At 42.4% G+C, this 22,602-nt stretch overlaps 1 protein-coding gene across 2 annotated transcripts in view; it reads left to right on the top strand.

The window, feature by feature from the left end:
• Nucleotides 1-12,492: 12,492 nt before the first annotated feature.
• Nucleotides 12,493-22,602, top strand: part of PAK6 (p21 (RAC1) activated kinase 6) — a 71,090-nt gene continuing 60,980 nt past the window's right edge. For both annotated transcript variants that reach the window (XM_063440215.1, XM_063440214.1), the window contains exon 1: nt 12,493-12,800. The gene's annotated coding sequence lies outside the window, so the exon portion shown is untranslated. The remainder of the gene's footprint in view (nt 12,801-22,602) is intronic.

Genomic DNA, 22,602 nt, shown 5'->3' with positions numbered 1-22,602 from the left:
CGACTTATTAGAAAATATTAACTTGATCAAACACAAGAATAGGAGTGAACTTTTAACATACAAAACAAAAAATACAAACGAATCTATATCCCTCCCTATAACTTTTAACTACAATAACAAAAGCAGTGAAATTAAAAAAATCATTAAAAAACACTGGCATATTTTAAGACAAGACGATAAACTTAACAAAATTATTCCCGAAAAACCAAATATAGTTTTTAGAGGAGCTCCCAATTTTAGAACGATCTTAACTACGAATTTTACCAAAACTATTGCACAGAAAAATCCTGTATCCTTCTTTCCGCAAACTAAAGGGTTCTACAAATGTAAAACATGCATCGTATGCAAAACTACAGATCCCACAGTTGCATCTAAGGTGACGCAGTTTGTTTCAAATAAGACTAACACTGTGTATAATATTAAAGAGTTTATTACCTGTAATACCAAAAATGTAATTTATTTGCTCGAATGCCCCTGTGGCTTCCAGTACGTTGGAATGACCACAAGGTGCCTGAAAATCAGGCTGAGCGAACATTGTAGAAACATCAAAAATGGATACTTAAATCATACAGTATCCAAACATTTTATTAACCATAACAAAGATCCTAAAATGTTAAAATGTATGGGGATAAAAAAATGCACTTTACCCTGGAGAGGGGGAGATATTAAAAATGTTTTAGGAAGAACAGAAATGGAGTGGGTCTACAAGCTACAGACCCTCTCACCTCAGGGTCTAAATGCAGACTTTGATCTGCATAATTTTTTATGAATTTTTTATGAATATACTGCGTTACTTTCTATTTCATTTTTATTTTCCTAATAACTATTGGTTATATTTTGATTAACTTTCCATTCTTCCATTGTCACCAGTTTTATCCTAAGTATTCATTTTATCTTATTTTATTTTATTTTATTTTATTCCATTTAACCTATTGCCATCAATTCCTGTCCCCTTCCCTTTATCTATTTCCCTTCTGACGGCGTTTTTCGCCGTCTAGTATTTTGAATCTCACAGGCACCCGTCCGTGCCCTTGAGTAAGCAGCTCGCTGGTAATTCACTGAGCGAGCTGCTTCCTGGTCTCCGCCCCCCCGTGCGTGCGCACATCTGACCGGCACTACTACAAGCCCCATGAGGCTTAGCCCTATAGTAGTGCCGGCGGAATAAAGTTTTCACGGGGAGGGGCTTATACCGCACGCGCATAGCGCTCGGATACTACGTTTCCCATACACCCTAAGTCCGGTCATGTGACACAAGTTCAATAATCTTAAAGTTATGTTTTAAGCTTCGTTTTTTATATTCCTGTGTTCCTTTATGTATATACTACTTATGACTATTTATATGCACATTTGTTTTCAACTTATTTAGGGTATAACAGTGTTTTAATCTAAGTGTTTTTTGATTGGCCAATCATTCTTTGGCGCAAATTTTAACAATTTACATTGTCTTATATAACTGTATCTTGCCAGGTATAATGCTATATTACCATTTTGAAAAAGCCTGTTTAGGTGAAACGCGTTAATGGTTTTAAATTGTGTATTTTTATATATTAAAAGTGATTTTGGTTACCTTCTCTATAGGACCAATTCCTTTTTTATTTGACAATTATTTTTATTAATCCTGGCAGTTCTACATTTTATTTTTCCTTTTTTTTATATATATATATAGTTCCATAATTTTATTTTTCCTTTTTATATATATACATATATTTCTTATCATTATTATTTTATTTTACAACCACTACTATTTTTACCTTTCACACTCGGATCCTGATCCAAAGAAATCCTAGGTGGGGATTATTCCACCAGTGCCCTATTAATAGAGCAGTATTTCCTGCTCTATATTTGTAAGTATAATTTTTATCTACTGTTATTTCACATACCCTGCCTACTGAGAGCACTATTGTTGTTTCCTATCCATTCCGGAGTACCAAGGTTGGATCACCAGACGTCTTCTCCAGTACATCCTGGTAGCGGGGATCATACCGCTGCAACGCCTATAAGTCCAGAGCTGGTCCAAAGCTCCCACAAATGTGAGTGTATTATCATATTATTTTCTCACTTCACCCTTGGAGCCGCAATTCTTCACTATTGGCAGTTTGTCGTGTCTCCTATTTTGTCTCCACATATACGGATTATCCTACTACCCGGACGGATCAACTCCTGAGGACTGTACAGATATCCCACCAAGCTATATCAGTGAGACTAATTTTTTATTCATCTTTTATTCATTTTTTATTCATTTTTTTACCATCTTTTACATTGTATACTTTTTTTATCTGCAAAGACTCTCTTCAAATATATATTTTTCTACAGACTATTTTTTCACCTGGTTCAAAGAGACTTACACTTTCCGTTGTTACCAAATTGTGACCATTTGGTCTGGTTTACACTGTACTGTATTTTACTGTATCTTATTTTTTAGCGCAGCCCTTTCCCCCCGTTGTTTCATTCCCAGTTTGTTTTTAGGGTTTTGTGGGATTCCCTAATTAGGGTTGCAGCTTTTCTTTTCTTTTTGTTATTGAGCGCAGACTCTTCCCTTTGTATCTCTAATATGTTTTCAGAGACTCAATCAGCGCTGTACAAGAACGTACATTTTGCACATGTGTCTGTGTGTGACTGTGTATGTGTGTCTGTCAGGGGTGTTGAAATTTAAAAAAAAAAAATATGCACGCACGCACGCACGCACGCACGCACAAGTCTAGGGACTAAAGCATTTGCCCAATCTACGTGTCCTGATACTATTTTTTTTTAAAGACATTTAAATAAGGTCTTTATTGATAGTAATTTAGGAGACAGACCTGGTGTAGGGCACATAGTGTGGGATAGGGATGTAGTTTGTGTAGGGCACATAGTGACTGAGGGAGGGGGTTGGAAATACAATTTTTTTTTTCTCCCTAATGGTCCAGTGTCCTGGCTCCCTGGTGATCCGGTGGTCTGTCTCTCCAGTCTGCAGCACCAATGGGTGTGAGCTGCAGACTGTGCTATATCGCACAATATCTAGAAGTCAGAGCGTTGCCGTGGCCAGAGATTGCGACATACAGCACAGTATGCAGCTCACACCCGGCGGAGCTGCAGACTGTACTGGCTCTCTCCCTGGGCAGATGGGAGGGGCCTCACACCTGGTGGCACACAGGGCAAGGTGCTGGACCCCCTTTTGAGGTCAGGTCCTCTACTGCTAGCCCTAAGGCTAGCCGGGCTAAAAACAAAAATTAACAACCTGGCCAATGCCCCGAACTGCATGTCCTGGGGTTCGGCCGATAGGAATTGCGCATTCCTGGTCTGTGTATCTATTTGTATATCTGTATGTGTCATTCTGTGTGTCCGTATATCTGTATGTGTCATTCTGTGTGTCCGTATATCTGTATGTGTGTTATTCTGTGTCTGCGCCTAACAATCCTCTAGTGACTTTTTGGAAAGTAGTCTAAAGTATTAGAAGTAAAGCAATCACAATGGAAACCAATGGAATGAGTAGGAACATTCCATTGGCAACCTTTTTAATTTTTTTTATTTAACATTTTTGCACCACTGAAAAAAAAAAAGAAAAAGAAAAGATATCTCCCCTCAATGAATTTGGGAGCCAGTGTTGATAGGGGAAGAAAGATCACATTGACAAGAAAGTGAGATAAAGAAAAGCTTTTCAAATATGGACATAACGGGACATGAGGACTGATCCACGGAACGAGGATCTGACACGGTGAGGAAGGACAATGAGATGGCAAAAGGTAACTAACGGCGCCAAAGAGGTTTATGGATGTGATTGATAGATGGGCAATACTAAAACAACCTATACACAATGGGTGAGATAAAGGAGATTGAAAACGTGTATCTGGCATGAAATGGAAATAGCAATTTTTGGCTACAAAATGTCCACCACCACTTTGTTTTATTTCTTATTCCTTAACAGATTTTTATTTTATTTTAAAATTTAGTAGATTTTCTTAAATGGACACTTTATAGATGACGCCCACTAGAGGTGGATTTAACCCTGAAAAAAAAAAAAGTTTATAGTTTAAGAAATAAAAACACCCAACAACTTCATTTCTCTCTCTCTCTTTTTTTTTTTTTTAAACATTGCAGGGTGAAAAGGACAGGAACACTGCACATATACCACTTTATTAACCCCTTAAGACCGCAGGACGTACCATGCCGTCCTTAATTGGCCGGCTCTAAACGCCGCAGGACGGCATGGTACGTCCTGGGCGGTCTTACCCCCCACGTGGCCGCTGCAGATCGCGTTCGGGGGGCATGCCTGGCCCCCCAGGCAGCCCCCCTGTGCCTGGGGACCGCGGTCTGCAGCTTCCGATCGCAGTGACAGGCTGTCACAGCGATCGGTATTTACCATGTGTCAGCCGATTTGAAATCGGCTGACACATGGAGCCGGCCGCATTTTCACTCTGCAGATCGCGGTCGGGGGACATGCCTGGCCCCCCAGGCAGTCCCCCTGCGGTCAGTGACGGCGATCTGCAGAGTATGATCGCAGGGAGAGGCTGTCTCTGCGATCTGAATGCAGAGACAGCCTCTCCCTGCGATCTGATCGCAGTGACAGCCTGTCACTGCGATCAGAGGTTACTATGTGTCAGCCTGTTGGCTGACCCATAGTAACTGCAGGCAGGATCCCCCTGCAGATCGCGGTGGGGGGCATGCCTGGCCACCCAGGCACTCCCCCTGTGGCCAATTACCGCGATCTGCAGGAGGTGATCACAGTGACAAGCAGTCACTGTGATCACTGATCCTGTGTGTCAGCCAGTATTGTAAAATCACTGGCTGACACTGTCTCTGCCCCTCTCCTCCCCTCTTAACACCTTAAAGTAAAAAAAAAAAAAAAAAAATTAAAGTTAAAGTTAAAAATAAAATATACTTAGATCATTTATATATATATATATATATATATATATATATATATACAGGGCCGGCCTTAGGCCCTAAGGCGCCCTGTGCAAAAAATCTTCACAGCGCCCCCCCCCCATCATACCCCTTTATCCATGTACTGTGTGTGTCAATAGGTGTGTAGTGTAGTGGTAGCTGGGGGAGCAGGGGCAGTGTAGTGGTAGGAAGGGGATCAGGGGGCACAGTGGTGGTAGGTGGGGGATCAGGGGGCACAATGGTGGTAGGTGGGGGAGCAGAGGTAAAGTAGTGGTGGGTGGGGGAACATGGGGCACAGTGGGGGAGAAGGGGTAGTGTAGTGATAGGTAGGAGAGCAGGGGCACAGTGGGTAACTGGGGAGCAGTGGGTAACTGGGCACAGTGGTAGTAGCTGGGGGAGAAAGGGCACAGTGGTAGTAGCTGGGGGAGAGGGGGCACAGTGGTGGTAGCTGGGGGAGCAAGGGGAACTGTAGGTAGCTGGGGGAGCAGGGGCACTGATAGGCTAGGTGGGGGGGCAGGGGGCACAGTTAGGCTAGGTGGGGAGCAGGGGCACTGTGGGTAGCTGGGGAGCAGGGGCACAGTTAGGCTAGGTGGGGAAGCAGGGGCACAGTGGGTAGCTGGGGGAGCAGGGGCACAGTGGGTTGCTGGGGGAGCAGGGGCACAGTTAAGCTAGCTGGAGGTGAGAAGGCACAGCGGTGGCAGCTGGGAGAGTGGGGGCACAGTGGTGGTAGCTGGAGCACAGTGGTGGTAGCTGAGGAGCAAGGGGCACAGCGGGTAGGTGGGGGAGCAAGGGGCACAGTGAGTAGGTGGGCGAGTAAGGGGCACAGTGGGTAGGTGGGGCATAGTGGGTAGGTGGGGAGCATGGGGGCACAGTTAGGCTAGGTGGGCAGCAGGGGCACAGTGGGTAGCTGGGGGAGCAGGAGCACAGTTAGGCTAGGTGGGGAAGCAGGGGGGCACAGTGGGTAGCTGGGGCGCAGTGCACAGATAAGCTTGCTGGGGGCGAGGGGGCACAGCGGTGGTAGCTGGGGTAGAGGGGGCACAGTGGTGGTAGCTGGGGGAGAGAGGGCACAATGGTGGTAGCTGGGTAGGTGGGGAAGCAAGGGGCACAGTGGGTAGGTGGGAGAGCAAGGGGCACCGTTATGGTAGCTAGGGCACAGTGGATAGGTGGGGGAGCAATGGGCACAGTTAGGGTAGGTGGGGAAGCAGGGGGCACAGTTAGGGTAGGTGGGGAGCAGGAGGCACAGTTAGGGTAGGTGGGGAGCAGGAGGCACAGTTAGGGTAGGTGGTGGGCAGGGGGCACAGTTAGGGTAGGTGGGGAAGCAGGGGGCACAGTTAGGGTAGGTGGGGAAGCAGGGGGCACAGTTAGGGTAGGGGGGAGCAGGGAGCACAGTTATGGTAGGGGGAGCAGGGGGCACAGTTAGAGTAGGTGGGGAATGGGGATCAGGGGGCACAGTTAGGGTAGGGGGGAGCAGGGAGCACAGTTAGGGTAGGGGGGAGCAGGGGGCACAGTTAGAGTAGGTGGGGAGCAGGGGGCACAGTTAGGGTAGGGGGGAGCAGGGGGCACGGTTAGGGTGGATGGGGGAGCAGTGTGGTGGTAGATGGGGGAACAGGAACTCCTTCCTGCTTCCCCTAACTTACCAGAGGGTTTGCCTGCCTGTAGCTCCGCCCCGCTTCCCATGTAGCTCCGCCTCCGATCGGCATTTAACCCCGCCCCCTTTCTCTCACTGAGATCCGAGTGGGGAGTCTGGGGACTATCAGTGAGGGCAGCATTAAGAGGCAGGGGGGCGGAGCGCGGCCACGCTACACAGTGCAGCCTGTATTAGGGGAGAGCTCTGAGCTCTCCTTCACAGGCTGTCACTAGGAGAAAGTGCGAGCTGTGTCAGCCACAGGGCGCCCCCTGGTCCATGGCGCCCTGTGCGGCCGCACAGCTCGCACACCCCTAAGGCCGGCCCTGTATATATATATATATATATATATATATATATATATATATATATATATATATATATATATATATATATATATATATATATATATATATATATATATATATATATATATGATCTAAGTATATATATGTATATAGACGCACACATTTACACATACACTAAGTGTATTTTAATATATATATAATTATATATATATATATATATAATATCAAAATACACGTAGAAGGATATTGATTAAATATATACATAATTATAATTGTATATATATATATATTATAATAAAAAAATATGTAAATATGTTAAAATAAATAAAACTAAAAAATATATATATGTGCGTCATTTCTTTCTAACTGTCTTTTGATATTAATATATATATATATATATATATATATAGAGAGAGAGAGAGAGAGATATCAAAATACACGTAGAACGAAATAATATATATGTATATACCTAAGTATATACGTATACATCACTATATGTATACCTATATATAAATAAAAATAATTGTAAAAACATTATATATATATATACACACACGTGTATATATAATAATTTTACATATATATTTATGTAATAATTTTACATAATTAGGTCCTTTTATTAATTACAATTTGCAGGACCTGCCTAACAACCCAGGCCGAAAGTATAGGGAATTTAATTTGTTAGCAGTATATTTAACCCTATAACTTTCCAAGACACTATAAAACCTGTACATGGGGGGTACTGTTTTACTCGGGAGACATCGGTGAATACAAATATTTGTGTTTCAAAACCGTAAAATTTATTACAACAATGATATCGTCAGGGAAAGTGAAATTTATTGCATTTTTCGCACACAAACGGCACTTACACTGACGATATTTTTGCTGTAATACTTTTTACTGTTTTGAAACACAATTATTTGTGTTCAGCAAAGTCTCCTGAGTATAACAGTACCCCTCATGTACAGGTTTTATGGTGTTTTCAAAAGTTACAGAGTCAAATATAAGGCTTGCGTTTGTTTTTTCACAATGAAATTCGCCAGATTGGTTACGTTGGCTTTGAGACCGTATAGTAGCCCAGAAATAAGAATTACCTCAATAATGGCATACCATTTGCAAAAGTAGACAACCCAAGGTATTGCAAATGGGGTATGTTCAGTCTTTTTTAGTAGCCACTTAGTCACAAACACTGGCCAAAATTGGCTTTTAACCCCTTAAGGACCAAACTTCTGGAATAAAAGGGAATCATGACATGTCACACATGTCATGTGTCCTTAAGGGGTTAAATTCGTTTTTTGCATTTTTCACACACAAACAAATATTAACGTTAACTTTGGCTAGTGTTTGTGACCAAGTGGCTACTAAAAAAGACTGGACATACCCCATTTGCAATACCTTGGGTTGTCTACTTGTGCAAATGGTATGCCATCGTGGGGGTAATTCTCATTCCTGGGCTACCATACAGTCTCAAAGGCAACGTAACCAAACTGGCAAATTTCAATGTGAAAAAACTGAAAAGGGTAACATGCTATATTTGACCCTGTTACTTCCCAAAACACCATAAAACCTGTACATAGGTGGTACTGTTTTACACGTGAGACATCGCTGAATACAAATATGTGTATTTTATTGCAGTAAAAGCAAACAGTATTATGACATTCACAGTTAGAATGTCACATAGAACTAAGAAAATTTTAAAAAAATCGTATTTTCTCTCATTTTTTTATATTGTATTCATATTACGTTATGTTCCATACCTAAATATTTGATGTTAAATGAAAGCCCTGTTTCCCCTGAATAAAATGATATATAATAAGTGTAGGTGCATTTAATATGAAAGAGGTAAATTATTGTTGAACAGACATATAGTAAAATTCTGTGGTTTGTTTAAATTTTTTTTGGTTCACAACTTGTACATTTGGCTGCGGTCTTAAGGGGTTAAGTGACTATAGTGTCCCTTTAACAAAACTATTTGTTTTAGGACACACATTAGGGAAAAGGTTGCAGTTGCAACACCCAGACAGTTTCAATATACAGTCTGATAAAGCGGAACAAAGGGCACGTAAATATTTGGGCTTTTAGCAATCACTTATTTTTCTAAAAATACTGGAGAACACATGCCCTTTTCTATTCTACATGTTTGTGCTGTAAACACTTACACAATACAAACAAAATGGTGGTGATTGTTTCAATCCGAATACAAAGTATGACTGCCTTGGTGCTCATTCTTTGTGCTAAAACAAGAAAATCATGGAATGTCATCTGTAAGACATGACAGGGCTGTGTACAGAGGGTTATTAAAGGGTTACTCCAACCACCATGACCACTTCAGTGCTTTGAATTATTTTTCTTTAAAAAGATGAGTAATCCTTTAATATTAATACAGGCCTCATGGGTATTGATATTGTGTACCGCCTGTGTAAAAGACACTAAAGGCTCTGTTGTTTTTAAATATGCTGATATCCCACTTCTGACACCATATTGTTGTGGTTTAACCCCTTAAGGACACATGACATGTGTAACATGTCATGATTCCCTTTTATTCCAGAAGTTTGGTCCTTAAGGGGTTAAGTTCCGCAGACAGCAATGTTTTCTCTCAGGTATGAAGACAAGGAATGGACACAGCAGAAATATAAGCTTGGAGGAGTAGTATTCTGCCATACATTTGTGTGGACGAGTACTGCCCTCCAAGCTTGTATTTCTTCTGTGTCCATTCCTTGTCTTCATACCTGAGAGAAAACATTGCTGTCTATTGAATTTAAACCACAACAGCCACCCAGACATCTTCAGATCAAAGGCGTTGTCTTAGCACTACATAAATTATAGTTTTGTAGGAACATCAATGATTGCATTTCAGGGTTAACTACACCTCTTGTGGCTATCAGGAAGACTTCCACCTCCTGAACCAAGTCAGACTCTGCCCTTTAATCAAATGCTTCTCAAAGCAACATTTCATTGGACAAGCTCAGCGTTTTGCAGCGAATGCGTAAGCACTGGATTGGACGAAATTGTGGAAGAGTCAGCAAGCATGCTGTAGCAGACGAAGAGGACAGCTGCAGCCGTGGTGTCTCTGCACTGAAAAAATGCACATTTTAAAAAAATGCTTTAAAAACATAGCAGGAAAATTTGACCCATTTTAGGGGTGCCTGATACAGGGACTGACCCTTTATTTTCTGGCTTAACCGTTGATGAACTGCCAACTTGGCAAATGCTAAATCTGGTTTATACGAAGACCTCCATTTATGTGTCCAGCCAGCTGGAAGCAAACATGATATATCTGTAGTAGGGTCAGGTTTGAGCCTCTTCTGTGTTCCCATTTCCTCGCTGTATATGATTATGTGCCATTTATCAAACAGTGCAGTGCATTCATCAAAAGAATTGTCATTTTCACATTTTTTCATGTCTTCTGAATCCATAATTCTATTGTGCATTAAATAAAGTAGCATTCATATACTTTCAAATTGAAATCAATTAACCCCTTAAGTACCAAATATGGAATATAGAACTTCAGCCTATAAAGCTTTTACTGAAAATTAAATGGATCTGCGATTACTAAATGGCAAAATATTCCATATGAGAGTGTCCAGGAATAACATATCACAGGTCCAATCCTCACACTGCTGGGTAGCACTTTAATGTCCTGGAAGATGCGATGTAACATTTATTAATGTAATTTAAAAAACTAAATAAAGAAATACCCATCTGAAGAATAAAGAAATACCCATCTGAAGAATAGCTCACCTAGTAATTAACCTACTGGGCTCGTCTTCAAGTATAATAAATCCAAGCACTGGCTTATTATAACAGGTAGGTATAGAGAACATACTTACCTGATTGGATGTCTGTCTATATTAATACAAAGTGCTGCTCTTAAGAAAGATATTATTGGCATTTATATAGCGCCAGCATATACCGCAGCACTTTACAATATTATAAAAAGGGAGGAAGTTTAACATTAAATGAGACAAGTACAAAATGTTACAGGAAAAATAGTCTAGAGCAGGGGTGCCCAAAAGCTAGATCCCCAGATGTTGTAGAACTACAACTACCATGATGCTTTGCACGCCTTTAGAATGTATTTAGAAGGACAAAGCCTCCTGGAAGCTGTATTTTTAAAAATATTTGGGGAATCTACCTCTTGACCACCCCTGGTCTTGGAGGATATATTCAGATTTCACTAAAGAGACTGTATCACCATAACCTTGCTAGGAGTGTTTTGTTTGTTTGTGCTCATAATAAATATCATTCTGTGTTTAAATGCTGGATAAGCATAAATATAATAATAACCTGCACTTGGAGCAGACTCGTGTCAGCATCCTCCTGTACCAAATGTCTGCTTTTTACACCATCTATCTAGTCTCCATATAGCCTTCCCTTGACAGAAGGGCGAGAGAGGATTGCACTGGCAATGAGAGGGTTAACAGCCGTGCAGAGGGAGCTGGGGAGATAGAATGTACAGAGTGTGTTCCACAGTGAGAACTCAGCATTCTATCCTATTCCCACTTTTACCTTGATATGTAATGCAGCTAAGAGGGTTACCATGGAAACCAATCCAAAATACTTCAAAGCGTCATCTGAACATTTCTTATTTAACCCCTCTGCTGCCAAGCATCAGAATATCTCTATTCCAGCAGTTCGGCGCTGTAGGGATGCTATGCAATAAGTGGTTTGTTGCCTTAGAAACTTTGCAGAAGGGATATAGAAGTTGCCTGTGATAATGTAAAGAGAATAATAGTTTCCCCCCTCCCCCATTGTAATAGAGGAACCTTCTTAATCCCTGTATTTGCATAGATTTTATTTGAGGTAACACTGTGTAATCTAGTGACTGGAGTTCATTGGAGTTCATTACAAATAAATGTGATTTTTTTTTGGGGGGGGGGGGGGGGGGGTAGATTACTGAAAATCTGTTGTGAAAAAACATACATTTAACCCCTTCGTGACAGGGTGTTGAATCTACCCTTTTACCAGCTCATGAAAGCTCTGGCATGTCACCGGCAGTGAAGAGGTTAACTTTTTCTGGTATGTCAAATCCAAAAGGGATTATTTAATCATGTCCGAATTTTTTTTTAGCGAAACGTGAAAATATGAGAAATTTGAGGCTAAAATAGGTGATTATAAAAAAAAAAAAATTCTCTAACTCCCAGAGTCACATGAAGGCTATTTTCAGCCTCAATTCTGTCATTCGGATTCAATTCACTAAAAATCAATGTTTAATAAATAAGCTACCTTTTATTCATGAGGGTATCCAAAAATGCAGTTAGCATCTTAACCCATTAGTTGATGAGGAGGAAAATGCCTACTATAATTTGCATTAATTTGAATTGTTCCCATCCCCCACTGATAACACATTAAAATGTATGTGCAGACTGACACCCTTGCTCCCTGAGGAGGGGGCAGGGAAGGACTTGGTTAAAATTCTAAACCATTAATTTCGTGCAGCTGACCGTGAGATGGTTAAGTGGGGTCTGAAAGCTTCTATTTCTGTCTGAGTTGTGAATTTGCAGGGTCTCATTCATGCCAATGACATCAGCTACCTCCCCATGGCAACTACAGGCTGTAGTAAAATTCACAGGCAACGTTTGAGTCAGCCAGTGCCAAAAAGACAAGGTTGGATCAGCTCCTAAAAAAAATATTATATATATATATTTAAAAAAAAATCTTGAATTATTCAAATCTGGTTGAAGATACATCTGGAGTGTACTGATCCGCCTGAGGATTTATCACCTGGGAATGGATTTTTTGGTGGGGGGGAAGAATAAAGGATAATATGGGTTTATCAGGCATCATGTCTGCTTGGCTGTTAAGAAATGCACAGAGAAAATTGTGACCTTGGATCCTCACTCACTGTCTATTCCAGAGAGAAGCACTCACTCTCAGCAGGTGTTCTGGGTTAGCATCAAGATGGATCTCTGATTCAACTCCTGTGTCGTTTGCTGAGAGCTGGTCACTGTGTGATCACTGCTTTAAAATGGATTCTAAATAGAGTGCAAGCTCACTGGATACAGGTAATGTGCACTATCTATAATGGTGTTTTTATTCCTCTCCCTCATGCTTCTTACGTCAGATATGGGCTTATTTACAGAGAAAAGCATTGTGGGGCAAAGTTTAAAAAGTGGGTCAGTCAGAACATTCCATTCGTTTCCATGGTGACTGCTCTGCATTTAGAACTTTGCTCCACAATACTACTTTTTCTCCTGAATAGTATCCGTTTTTGCCTTAGTACATTCCTCTGGAGGGCGATTTGCAAAGTGCCAATGTTAAGACATTCTGTCTGTTTCCTTGGTGACCCAGAATACCACCAGCATCATGTCTTGATAACCTAGATGGGATTACAAGCAGTACAGCTCATATTTCCCAAATGTAACCATAGGTCAGCATTCTTCTAGAAAACCAGTGACTTGCCAGACTTTTTTTTTTAATAACAAACAAAGGGGTGCATCGAGAACTATGTGGGGTTGTGTACTTGATTTGTCAATAGTGCTTGAGAATGTTGGCAAAAGTCAAGGAACAGCTTTTCAGAATAGCTGATAATGGAGATTAGAATTTTCTTGAAGTCACATGCAAATATTGTCTTTGCATTATAATAGTTACAAATATATGACAACCTTTATCAGTTTTTTTTTTTTATTTAAAATTTGTATAGCATTCCATTAGTTTATGTAGTGCTTTCTGTAAATCCAGTGCTCCCCCCTCAAAATGTCTTGCTTTGCCTTGATAAATACAGCTTCTGCCTGTCCTGGAGGTTTAAATGTCCTATGAACAGTATGTCTAAAATACACAAAGATTGAATTCAATCTTGCAGTTGTGTTTTTATACTGGTTAAGTGTGGCTCAAACTGTATCACTGTAGTAGTTATGGTTGCAATGTTTTAACTGTGCGTAACACTTCTCTGTGGTGATGTGCAGAGCATGAAAAGTGCTGACCTGCCTTATGTAGAATTCATTTGCTGTAGGAACATAATTTATTGATCAAAGCGAGATCTCAAAGGAACTGCCTTCTTAAGTTAATTGACTTTCTTTCTAACACCTTTTTGAATACTACAACGCAGCACTTGTGTTAATCATCTGGAGGAAAAACCGTTCAGGAATAATATGGCAAATCTTTGCAAATTCGTACAAGTGCTATGGACGTTGTATCTAAACCCTATGTTGTGCCAAGAATTGTAAAGCCTATTTTTAAACCTGACTCCCATTGGATTTGCTGATAATCTGATGACCCCCATTTGTTTTTGTATAAGAAAGGTCAGGCTCCACTCCTTTCTATGAAACCCGTACTAGGCCTGTACACCAATTTGTGTAATTTCTGATTTAATCTTTAAATAAAATAAAAATTTAGCCATCAATCACCCCTCACATCTTTAGCCATGAACAAATCTCTGAATAACAAACAAACAAAATTACTTTCCATTGTCCACTTTGATTGTTTCTTGAATCGGTCATGTAGCTATTTCGGGGTTGTGGAATTCAGACCAATCACCAATTGCCCAAACTTCAGCCGAATCGTGATTTGTTTGAAATCAAATGTATAAGTCTAATAGTTACTGCGCTTCACTGATTTTTTTTTTTTTTTTTTTGTGAAACTATGTATCAGATGGGCATTTTATCTGACTTGGTGAAAGAGCTGTTAAAATATGCATCAAAAGAATGAATATTCAACTACCCCTCTTTGTTACACATAAACGACTGTGCTACGTATTCATACTGATCGATAGGTTTCTCAATATAAGCAAAAGTGATAGTAGGAGCCGCACTCAATCCCAGCAGCCACCCGGTGCTCTGGAGCAGGACCAGCAATCCCACAATGATAAGGCAACACAAGAAACTCTCCAGGCACTCAAGGTGTTAAAGCGGCAGGCAGTTTTAATGAAACAAAAAAGAGAGGGGGGGGGGGGGTTACGGACTTTGCCCGTAAGGTATGAATTTTATGTTCACCCATGAATTCATACTTTTTTTTTTTTTTTTTTAAATTTCATTATTTGTGTAATATTCCTTTTGATTGTTAATGGATTGTGCACCTAGTAGACATGCTTTCAGGGTTGCTATCAATACAACAAGCTGAGTGCCCAATAGTTCTCCTTACTGCTCTATGAATTGTTCCCCATCAAGTCCTCAGTCCTCTCCAAAGTAAATTACAATGTTGACTGAATATATTTGCCTAATTTGTGTGCTATAGTAGACAATGTGTTAAGAGGTTTATGGCTGTCCATTTCAGTAGTGCTCATCCATCCATGTGAAATGCAATAAACAGTTAATTATTAAACAAATGGACCCCCCCATCCATATCTCAGATTTATTCGGTCATACCCACCCCCACATGTCCCTCAAGTCCATGTCAATGAATTGCCCCTTTTCCACCGGCTCACCAAAGTCTGGACCAGAAGATGCTCAGACCATTGTTTCATTGCAATGGCAATTGGGGTATAAAGAGTCCAACTTTCAATTTCCTTGGGTCAACTTCAATCGCTTTGACCACCCTATCAGCCAGTGGTAAGGGGAGGTCAGGTCACAAGGCTGAATTTCCCATTAAGCAGAGTAGTCCTACATGGGGCCCCTATTTACAGCAATTACAATGTGTATTTTAAGCGAAGGTGGACTGGTGAGGGGAGTACCAGGGGCCTTGGCCAGTGTCCTCTGTAGTCCAGTCAGCCTCCTATGCTGGATAGCAGGGCTGCAGGAACAGATATAGACGGTGTAATACTCTTTGCTGTTCCAACTCCTCCAGAGTGTGTGTCTGTGTCTGTGTCTGTGTCTGGACAGGAAGTGGAAGGGATCACTTCCCATCTGCCCACTAGCAGCCTCTCACACAGGAAGTGCCTTGCAGGAGGAGCAGAGACCGCATGTTGTACAGCAGCTATAATTTCACTATCAGGAGGGTGAGTACTGCAGATAAACCCCAAAACACCCCTTTTTCCTCATCCAAAAGTTAACCCCCTCATAAAACCTAAACAAACCCTTTCCTTATTCCCAATATTCAGAACTCTGCCTAAAAAATCCTATGTACCCCAATACTAAATGTATTCCCACTCTAACCTTAAACCCATTCATTCTAAACACCCCTTATAATACAACTATAAAACACCTCTCAGGTTTTTAATCCACTAAGCACACTATTTAATCTAACAATATTGCTAAAAATAACTTTATGGCTGAAGGACACTATAACGTTGGCAATATACTTTTATTTTCCTAATGCTACAGTGTTATATGTAAGGCTGGGCTGAGGAAGAGCTCATCCTGATCCTGCACTCTGCCACACTGCACAGCAGCACAAGGATGCTCACTGAACGATTGCTCAATTGCTTTATTTTCAAAATCTCTATTTGAATACATCATTTTTTTTTTTTTTTAAATTCTTTATTTTGTTCGGGTGATTCAAGGCAGGTAAACAAAGTTGAAAGACAGTCGTGCTAAAGAAACATTGTAAACATACATGAGCGGTTATGTCTTTGCGAGATGGCCCGTTTTTCCTTTATATACATCTAGGAGTGTGCTAGTGGTTCCCAGGAGTGGGGTGTCTAAGGGTATAGAAGGTGTCGACCACCTTGTAAGGCTATGTGTAGGTTGCGGTCTAACCTGTGTGCGACTGTGTGAATGAGTTATAGCTCCTGTTCTTAGTGTTTTTGCCCCCTAACCTGCGGGGTTATGGGGGGGGAGGGAGGTTTACATGTTGCTCGGTTGGTATGGCTAGTCGAGAACGTGACACGGGAGAGCAACGTTTGTTTTAGGCTATAGCTCTCTGAGGCAGATCTTAGTATACCACTGAGGAGTAGTGGCGGCAAGTGAGTGGTGATGTCGTGGGCGGATAACATGAAAAATTAGTATAAATCATTAAAATAAAACATTAAAAGAAGCAGAAAGGAACATTATAGGAGGAAACATAATATAGATTATTGTCCCGTATTAAGTCAGGTCACTGAGTTACTGGAACCTCTGGGTGTAAAAGGGGTGACTCTGGATACGTCCCAGGTTCGGCTTGTGTCTGTCGTTGCACTTTGGCCTTGTAAACCGAGCGCCTGGAGGAAAGCAGTTCCTTCTGTGGGGTCTTGGGCCCTGAAAGTCTTTCCATCTTGAGTGACCACCAGAGCTCTAGGGAACGACCACCTGTAGGGGAGGCCAGCGTTTTGTAGTGATTTTGTGATCGGCTGCATCGATTTGCGCCACAGTAACGTGGCTCTGCTCAGATCCTGGAAGAACGTGAGCGTGTGTGACTCGAATTGTAGAGGGGTCTTGCCTTTCACTGCATTGAGGAGCTGTTGTTTGTCGGCCTGAGTTTGGCAACGTATAATAATGTCCCGGGTGGCCGTGGCTGGTGCGTGCGACGATTTGGCAATGCGGTACATGCCGTCTAAGTTGAGTTGTTTTGCGTGTTTTGTGGACATAACGGTGGAGACTAGGCGCCTGACGAAGTGGGGAAGCTCCTCGGGTGAAAGGGCCTCCGCCACTCCGCGGATCTTGATGTTCCTGTTCCGTTCTCTGTCCTCTAGGTAGGCCAGTTTGACACCTTGGTAGGCTTGAGCCGTTTGTAGGTGTTGCACGGTGTCATTGATGGCGGCCAAATCCTGTTTCAGGTCAGTGAGGGCCTCTTCTGTCGTTTGGACCCTGTTAGTAACCGCCTGTACTTCTGCCCGCACAGTTTTAAGTTCTGCCGCAAACATTTGCTGTATGTGTACCAGCAGGTTGTGTATGTCTTGTTTGGTGGACGGTGCATTTCCATCGGGTATCGCCGTGGTCTCCGGCGTGGAGGGGGTCCCTGATGGTGAGTCAGTTGTTGTTGTTACAGGGTCTGGCTGTGTCGCCCCTCTGGGCTTTAGGGTGAGTAGTTGGCCGATATCTTGGCCTTCTCTGGGTGCAGACTGGGTCTGCTTCTGTGTTTTGCGTACCATGTCGCCGTCTGGAGGGGTCGGTCTGCAGTAATCTGTGCGTGTGTTTCCCTCTGGGCTCGATCCGCTCCAGTAGGGGTCGGTGGTCGGTCGCAGGCTTTCCACGTGGTAGGCCCGAAAGCCTCGGCACCTGGTTTTGGCGTGCGCGGGGAAAGTGAAGGGCATCCGATTGCTCGCGGGTGCTTCCCCCTCTCATCGGCGGTGAGTGAGCACTGATTTTAGCAGTTTCTGCTGTATTAAATCTTAGTTTTGCCGAGTTTTATCTCGGAGCCGTCTAGGGATGCGTCTGCCTCGGAGCTCCGCCCCCTGAATACATATTTTTATAAATGTTTAAATAAAAAAGGTGTACGTGGGGGGTGTCTAAAAGAACAGAAAGGGGGTGAGGTTAGCATAAAAGTCCTAGAGAAAGATAGGAGTGTATGTGGGAGGGGTGATCCTGGTAGGCCCCAAAATATCTTGATCCTCCAATGTGCATAACTTCTTCAACCTGTATTAATGTTCCAGAGCCCGTTTTTAAAATAAAAAATCTTTCTTTATTTTGACGTGCAGTGAGCTAATGTGACATACGTTAACCTGCGCAGAGGTATAATATTCATCATAAGCAGATTACAGGAAATTTTCAACACAAATGTAAATACCATTTTAGAGGTGTGCTGAGGAATAAATGACTGCCCTTTTTTTTTTTTTATAAATATGGAAGTAAGTCAGTGATTCAAATTTAAGAATTGGTAAGTAGAGAAAGGAACTAAAGGTACTGAACAGGTTGCTATCAATTTCCTAAGCTGAGATGATTATTAAACAGAAAATAATATTATTATGCTCCGCGGCTCAGAGAGGACAGAGCACCATGACCACTAGATACCATCAGCACTGCGAAGGTAGTTAAGTGCGAAGGAAACATAGTGTCAGCAATCCAGGCAAGGGCTGATACATGTCAGTGAAATAAAAGCAAGGCAATAACTGAAATGCACACCACAGGTAGTAAATTGTGGGCAGTTCACCCTATCCCCAGACTTGGCTTCTAACCTCCTTGTTTAGTGAAGGCCCCAGTGACCCAGAACTGGCCACTCAGTCTGCCCCAGGTTTGAGTGGGAACACGTTGTCGGTTCCTGCTAGTCCGGTGCAATTTAGTGTTAGCTTGGTCTTGAAGTTTCTCCCTCCGACACTCTGCCCGGGATTGTGGTGATGAGCTTTGGTCGCCTTGTGGCTCTGGTAAGTGCGAGGGGGTTGATCTGGTCGCTTCCGCAGGTGAAGGAAGCGCGGTGTGGAGATTTGCCTGGCGAGGTTAGGCGTGGATCGGTGAGTATCAGGAGGTGAGCTGTTGCCCTGCTTCCTTTCCTCACGTTGCTTGTGCCGGTCAGCTAGTTTGAGTCAAAAGTTGGTGAAGATTTCGTCCAGGCACCTCATAGATGTCTCCAGTCAAGTTTACTTAAGTGTTAAGTCGATTTTTATTTGCTCAGTTCTTTAATTTTTCCTAGAGCTCACACTAAGTGCGACCGTTCAGTATGGCGGTCAGGCCCCGCCCCGGCCTATGTTATTTTTGTGTCCATTTTCCTAAACACCGCTTCACACACACACTTACAAACATGGATACACTGATAAATATTTACATCTACATCAACACTCACACATACAGTTTCATACATATGCGGAAGCACTAGGCTTATGCATGGTTAAGAAAATTAGTTTAAAGGAACACTATAGTCAACAGAGCCACTACAGCTAAAGCCTTTTTTAATTTTACTAGTTTGATGTCACATTATGTATTATTGTTTGACCTCTTTTTAGTTTATTGCTTCCCCCCCCCCACTATTATTAGAGTGAGGTGGGGCAGTAGGTAGGGTATTTATTGATTGATAAGGCCTTGGAGTCACTGGGGGAGTAGTTATTTTTACAATTGGCCCCCACTCGCCACTAATGGGTGGGGACTGTCAGGTCCCCCTTTATTGGATTGGGGAGGTTTATTTATTTTTACAACTGTGAGCAGCCTCTGGATGCTCATTGTTTAGTAGACATTCCCCTACTCGTGGCACAGCGTGTAGGGGCAGGAGGGAGAATTCTGCTAACATGAGTGTCATACTGACCCCCATTAGAGTGGGGGGCATGGTGGGATTTAGAAAGTGGTAGGGAGCACAGCTCCCTGATGCTTCTTTTTCAGTATTACAAGGAGAGAGCTGTGAGCTGGTAGATCCCTCCTTGTAATAAACTAAACAAACCATACCGAATTGCAGAAATTTAGTCGGAAATTCGGACAGTAGCGAATACCCAAGTGTTTAATTGGGCATTTGCGCAAATTTCATAGACCGAGTTCGTGTAGATACAAGTCATCCAGGACACACAAATTTGGTGGTGCCTAGAACATAGATCCGGACATAAAAATAGAGGTAAAATAAAAAACGTACCTAGTGTCATTTGGGGGTGACTAGGGGGACAATCAAATGTAGAGGAGTCGAGAGGGGGTTAAAAAAAACAAACTGATGTGGCCATGACAGTCCCGCTTTGATGTATAGATATCTATATATTTTGCAGTACACTGATAGGCACATTTCTGCGCCGTTTGGTTCACAGAGTGACAAATAGCCAACCGATATATCATTTAATTTTTTCCCCCCCTCTATTAGACACTTCTCTCTTGATATGTGAATAAAATCAGCAATTCGTGGCTGTCCACTAACCATCAGTCACCTCATTTTCCATTAATTCACAGATCCCTATACCCACATACAATCACCCCAAGATACATACAGACTTGTATGTAAATCATTTTATGGGATGGTCAGTTGATCAACTCCTGCTGCCAGACAGATCTAAATTACCTAGACTACTTGAGGGTGCCCAGGCACGCCGCTGGGATCTGCCACTGGTGTGTTCTACCAGCCGAATACACATATTGGAAAGCAGTATTCTCTGTGAAGTTGATCTACTGTATCTGCTTTGCTTCATCAAAGTATACACACTCTTTCTCAGAAGTCTCGGGTAAATAACAGTTCTAGCAGATGTACTGTGGATATGAGGTGGCGGAAGAGGTGTTACAGACGCAGGAGAGCAGGGTGTAATTTAGGGTGGTAAAATAACACCGTACACTGTATTTGTGGAGATCATTGTGTCTGAACTGATTCACACAAGAGGTATTTAGGCTGGAATAGCGAATGTGACTGCATGATAATAGTGTTTAGGAAAAAAAATAAAAAATCTAAACTTTAATCATGGTTTTGAAATGATTTGCTTTGTTTCTGTACGCTTAGACGTATTGCCATGTTTAGAAATTTTTTACAAAAGTTAACTTAAAATGCCATGATGACCAAATACAGGGATTGTTCCTTAAAGGACCACTCTAGTGCCAGGAAAACATACTTGTTTTCCTGGCACTAGAGTGCCCTTAGGGTGTCCCCCTCCCGCCCGGCTCTGGAAAGGGGAAAAGGGGTAAAACTTACCTTTTTCCAGCGCTGGGCGGGGAGATCTCTGCCTCCGATCCTCCTCCGTTCCGCCCCATCGGCTGAATGCGCACGCGCGGCAAGAGCTGCGCGCGCATTCAGCTGGTCGCATAGGAAAGCATTTACAATGCTTTCCTATGGACGCTTGCGTGCTCTCACTGTGATTTTCACAGTGAGAATCACGCAAGCGCCTCTAGCGGCTGTCAATGAGACAGCCACTAGAGGATTTGGGGGAAGGCTTAACCCATTAATAAACAGTTTCTCTGAAACTGCTATGTTTATAAAAAAAATGGGTTAACCCTAGCTGGACCTGGCACCCAGACCACTTCATTAAGCTGAAGTGGTCTGGGTGCCTAGAGTGGTCCTTTAAAAAGAAAAAAAGATGGCATATATATATACATGTTGATATTAATAATACCCCTGAGGGTGTATTGATTTGGTGTTTGTGCTTTTTTTTTCTTCTTCTCAATACTACATAAAAATAAAATATAAGCTGGTTAAAAACAAAAATGAACAATTTGTGGTACTCATATGGAGCCTAACACAGTAGAACGCCAGTGAGAGCTCAAGTAGGGACTGCTACAGATGTGTCCGATGCGCATGTTTGAGTAGAAAATGGGGTTATAACTGCCGAGTCCCGGCGATGGAGTGACTTGCTAGCCATGCGCGGACCTGTTGGTTCAAGCAAGTCCTGCGGGAGACCCAAGGTCGCCAGAATCATGGCCACCCACTGAAGATCCTCAACTGGATATGATGAAGCTCTATGGAGGGCAAAGAGCGTTCGTGACATTTGCCAGTGATATCTGATGTGTTAACGAAGGAAAGATGGTGGTACACGCCAAGCCAGGGTATCCGTAGAGAGATTAGGTAAGAGACGTAGCCTCAGTCATACAGAGAGTTTCCCCTGATAGCAGCTAAGGCTGCAGCTTTATATCTGCCACTCTGACAGCAAACCCCCAAGTCTCTTGGAGCTTTAGTTGATCTGGGGAGACAGCTTGTTTGGGTGACAACAAAGCTACCATGAGGTGCCTTAAAAAGGGTGTCAACTCCACCTCTGCGATGCACCTCATCTTTAAATTATTGCTTTGTCGCGTGTCTTCCAGTGTAGCAAATCTGTGCTCATATTAAGTATGCCGTTGCTACATCTCTTGTATTGCCTGCTGGAGCGAAGTAAAATTATGTTGGGTGTTCCTTTAAGAGTTCTGTTCCAGGGCACCCAGTCGGTATGTCAGGCTTTGCAAAATGTGACCACATCGACCTGAATAGTTTGCTTGAGTTCCATCAAAAGTTCCTTCAGCACAGCCGTCGTCACCAGAGAAGAGTCCGGCTTTGGCATATGTGTAGAAGGTATTTGTTAGGACTCCACTTACGGTATATGGACAAGTCATCGAATCGGTCAGAACAATCTTCTGGGTAGGAGGCCATCATGGGCTTAAGAGCGCCATGTGCCTTACTGTATTAGATCACCAATATTCATGCACAGCCGGGGCTTCT

The sequence above is a fragment of the Pelobates fuscus genome, chromosome 13 (assembly GCF_036172605.1).
Source record: "Pelobates fuscus isolate aPelFus1 chromosome 13, aPelFus1.pri, whole genome shotgun sequence".
In the NCBI taxonomy this organism is placed as follows: Eukaryota; Metazoa; Chordata; class Amphibia; order Anura; family Pelobatidae; genus Pelobates; species Pelobates fuscus.
The sequence above is the reverse complement of the archived record's forward strand: the minus strand, read 5'-3'. Positions and strand labels throughout refer to the sequence as shown.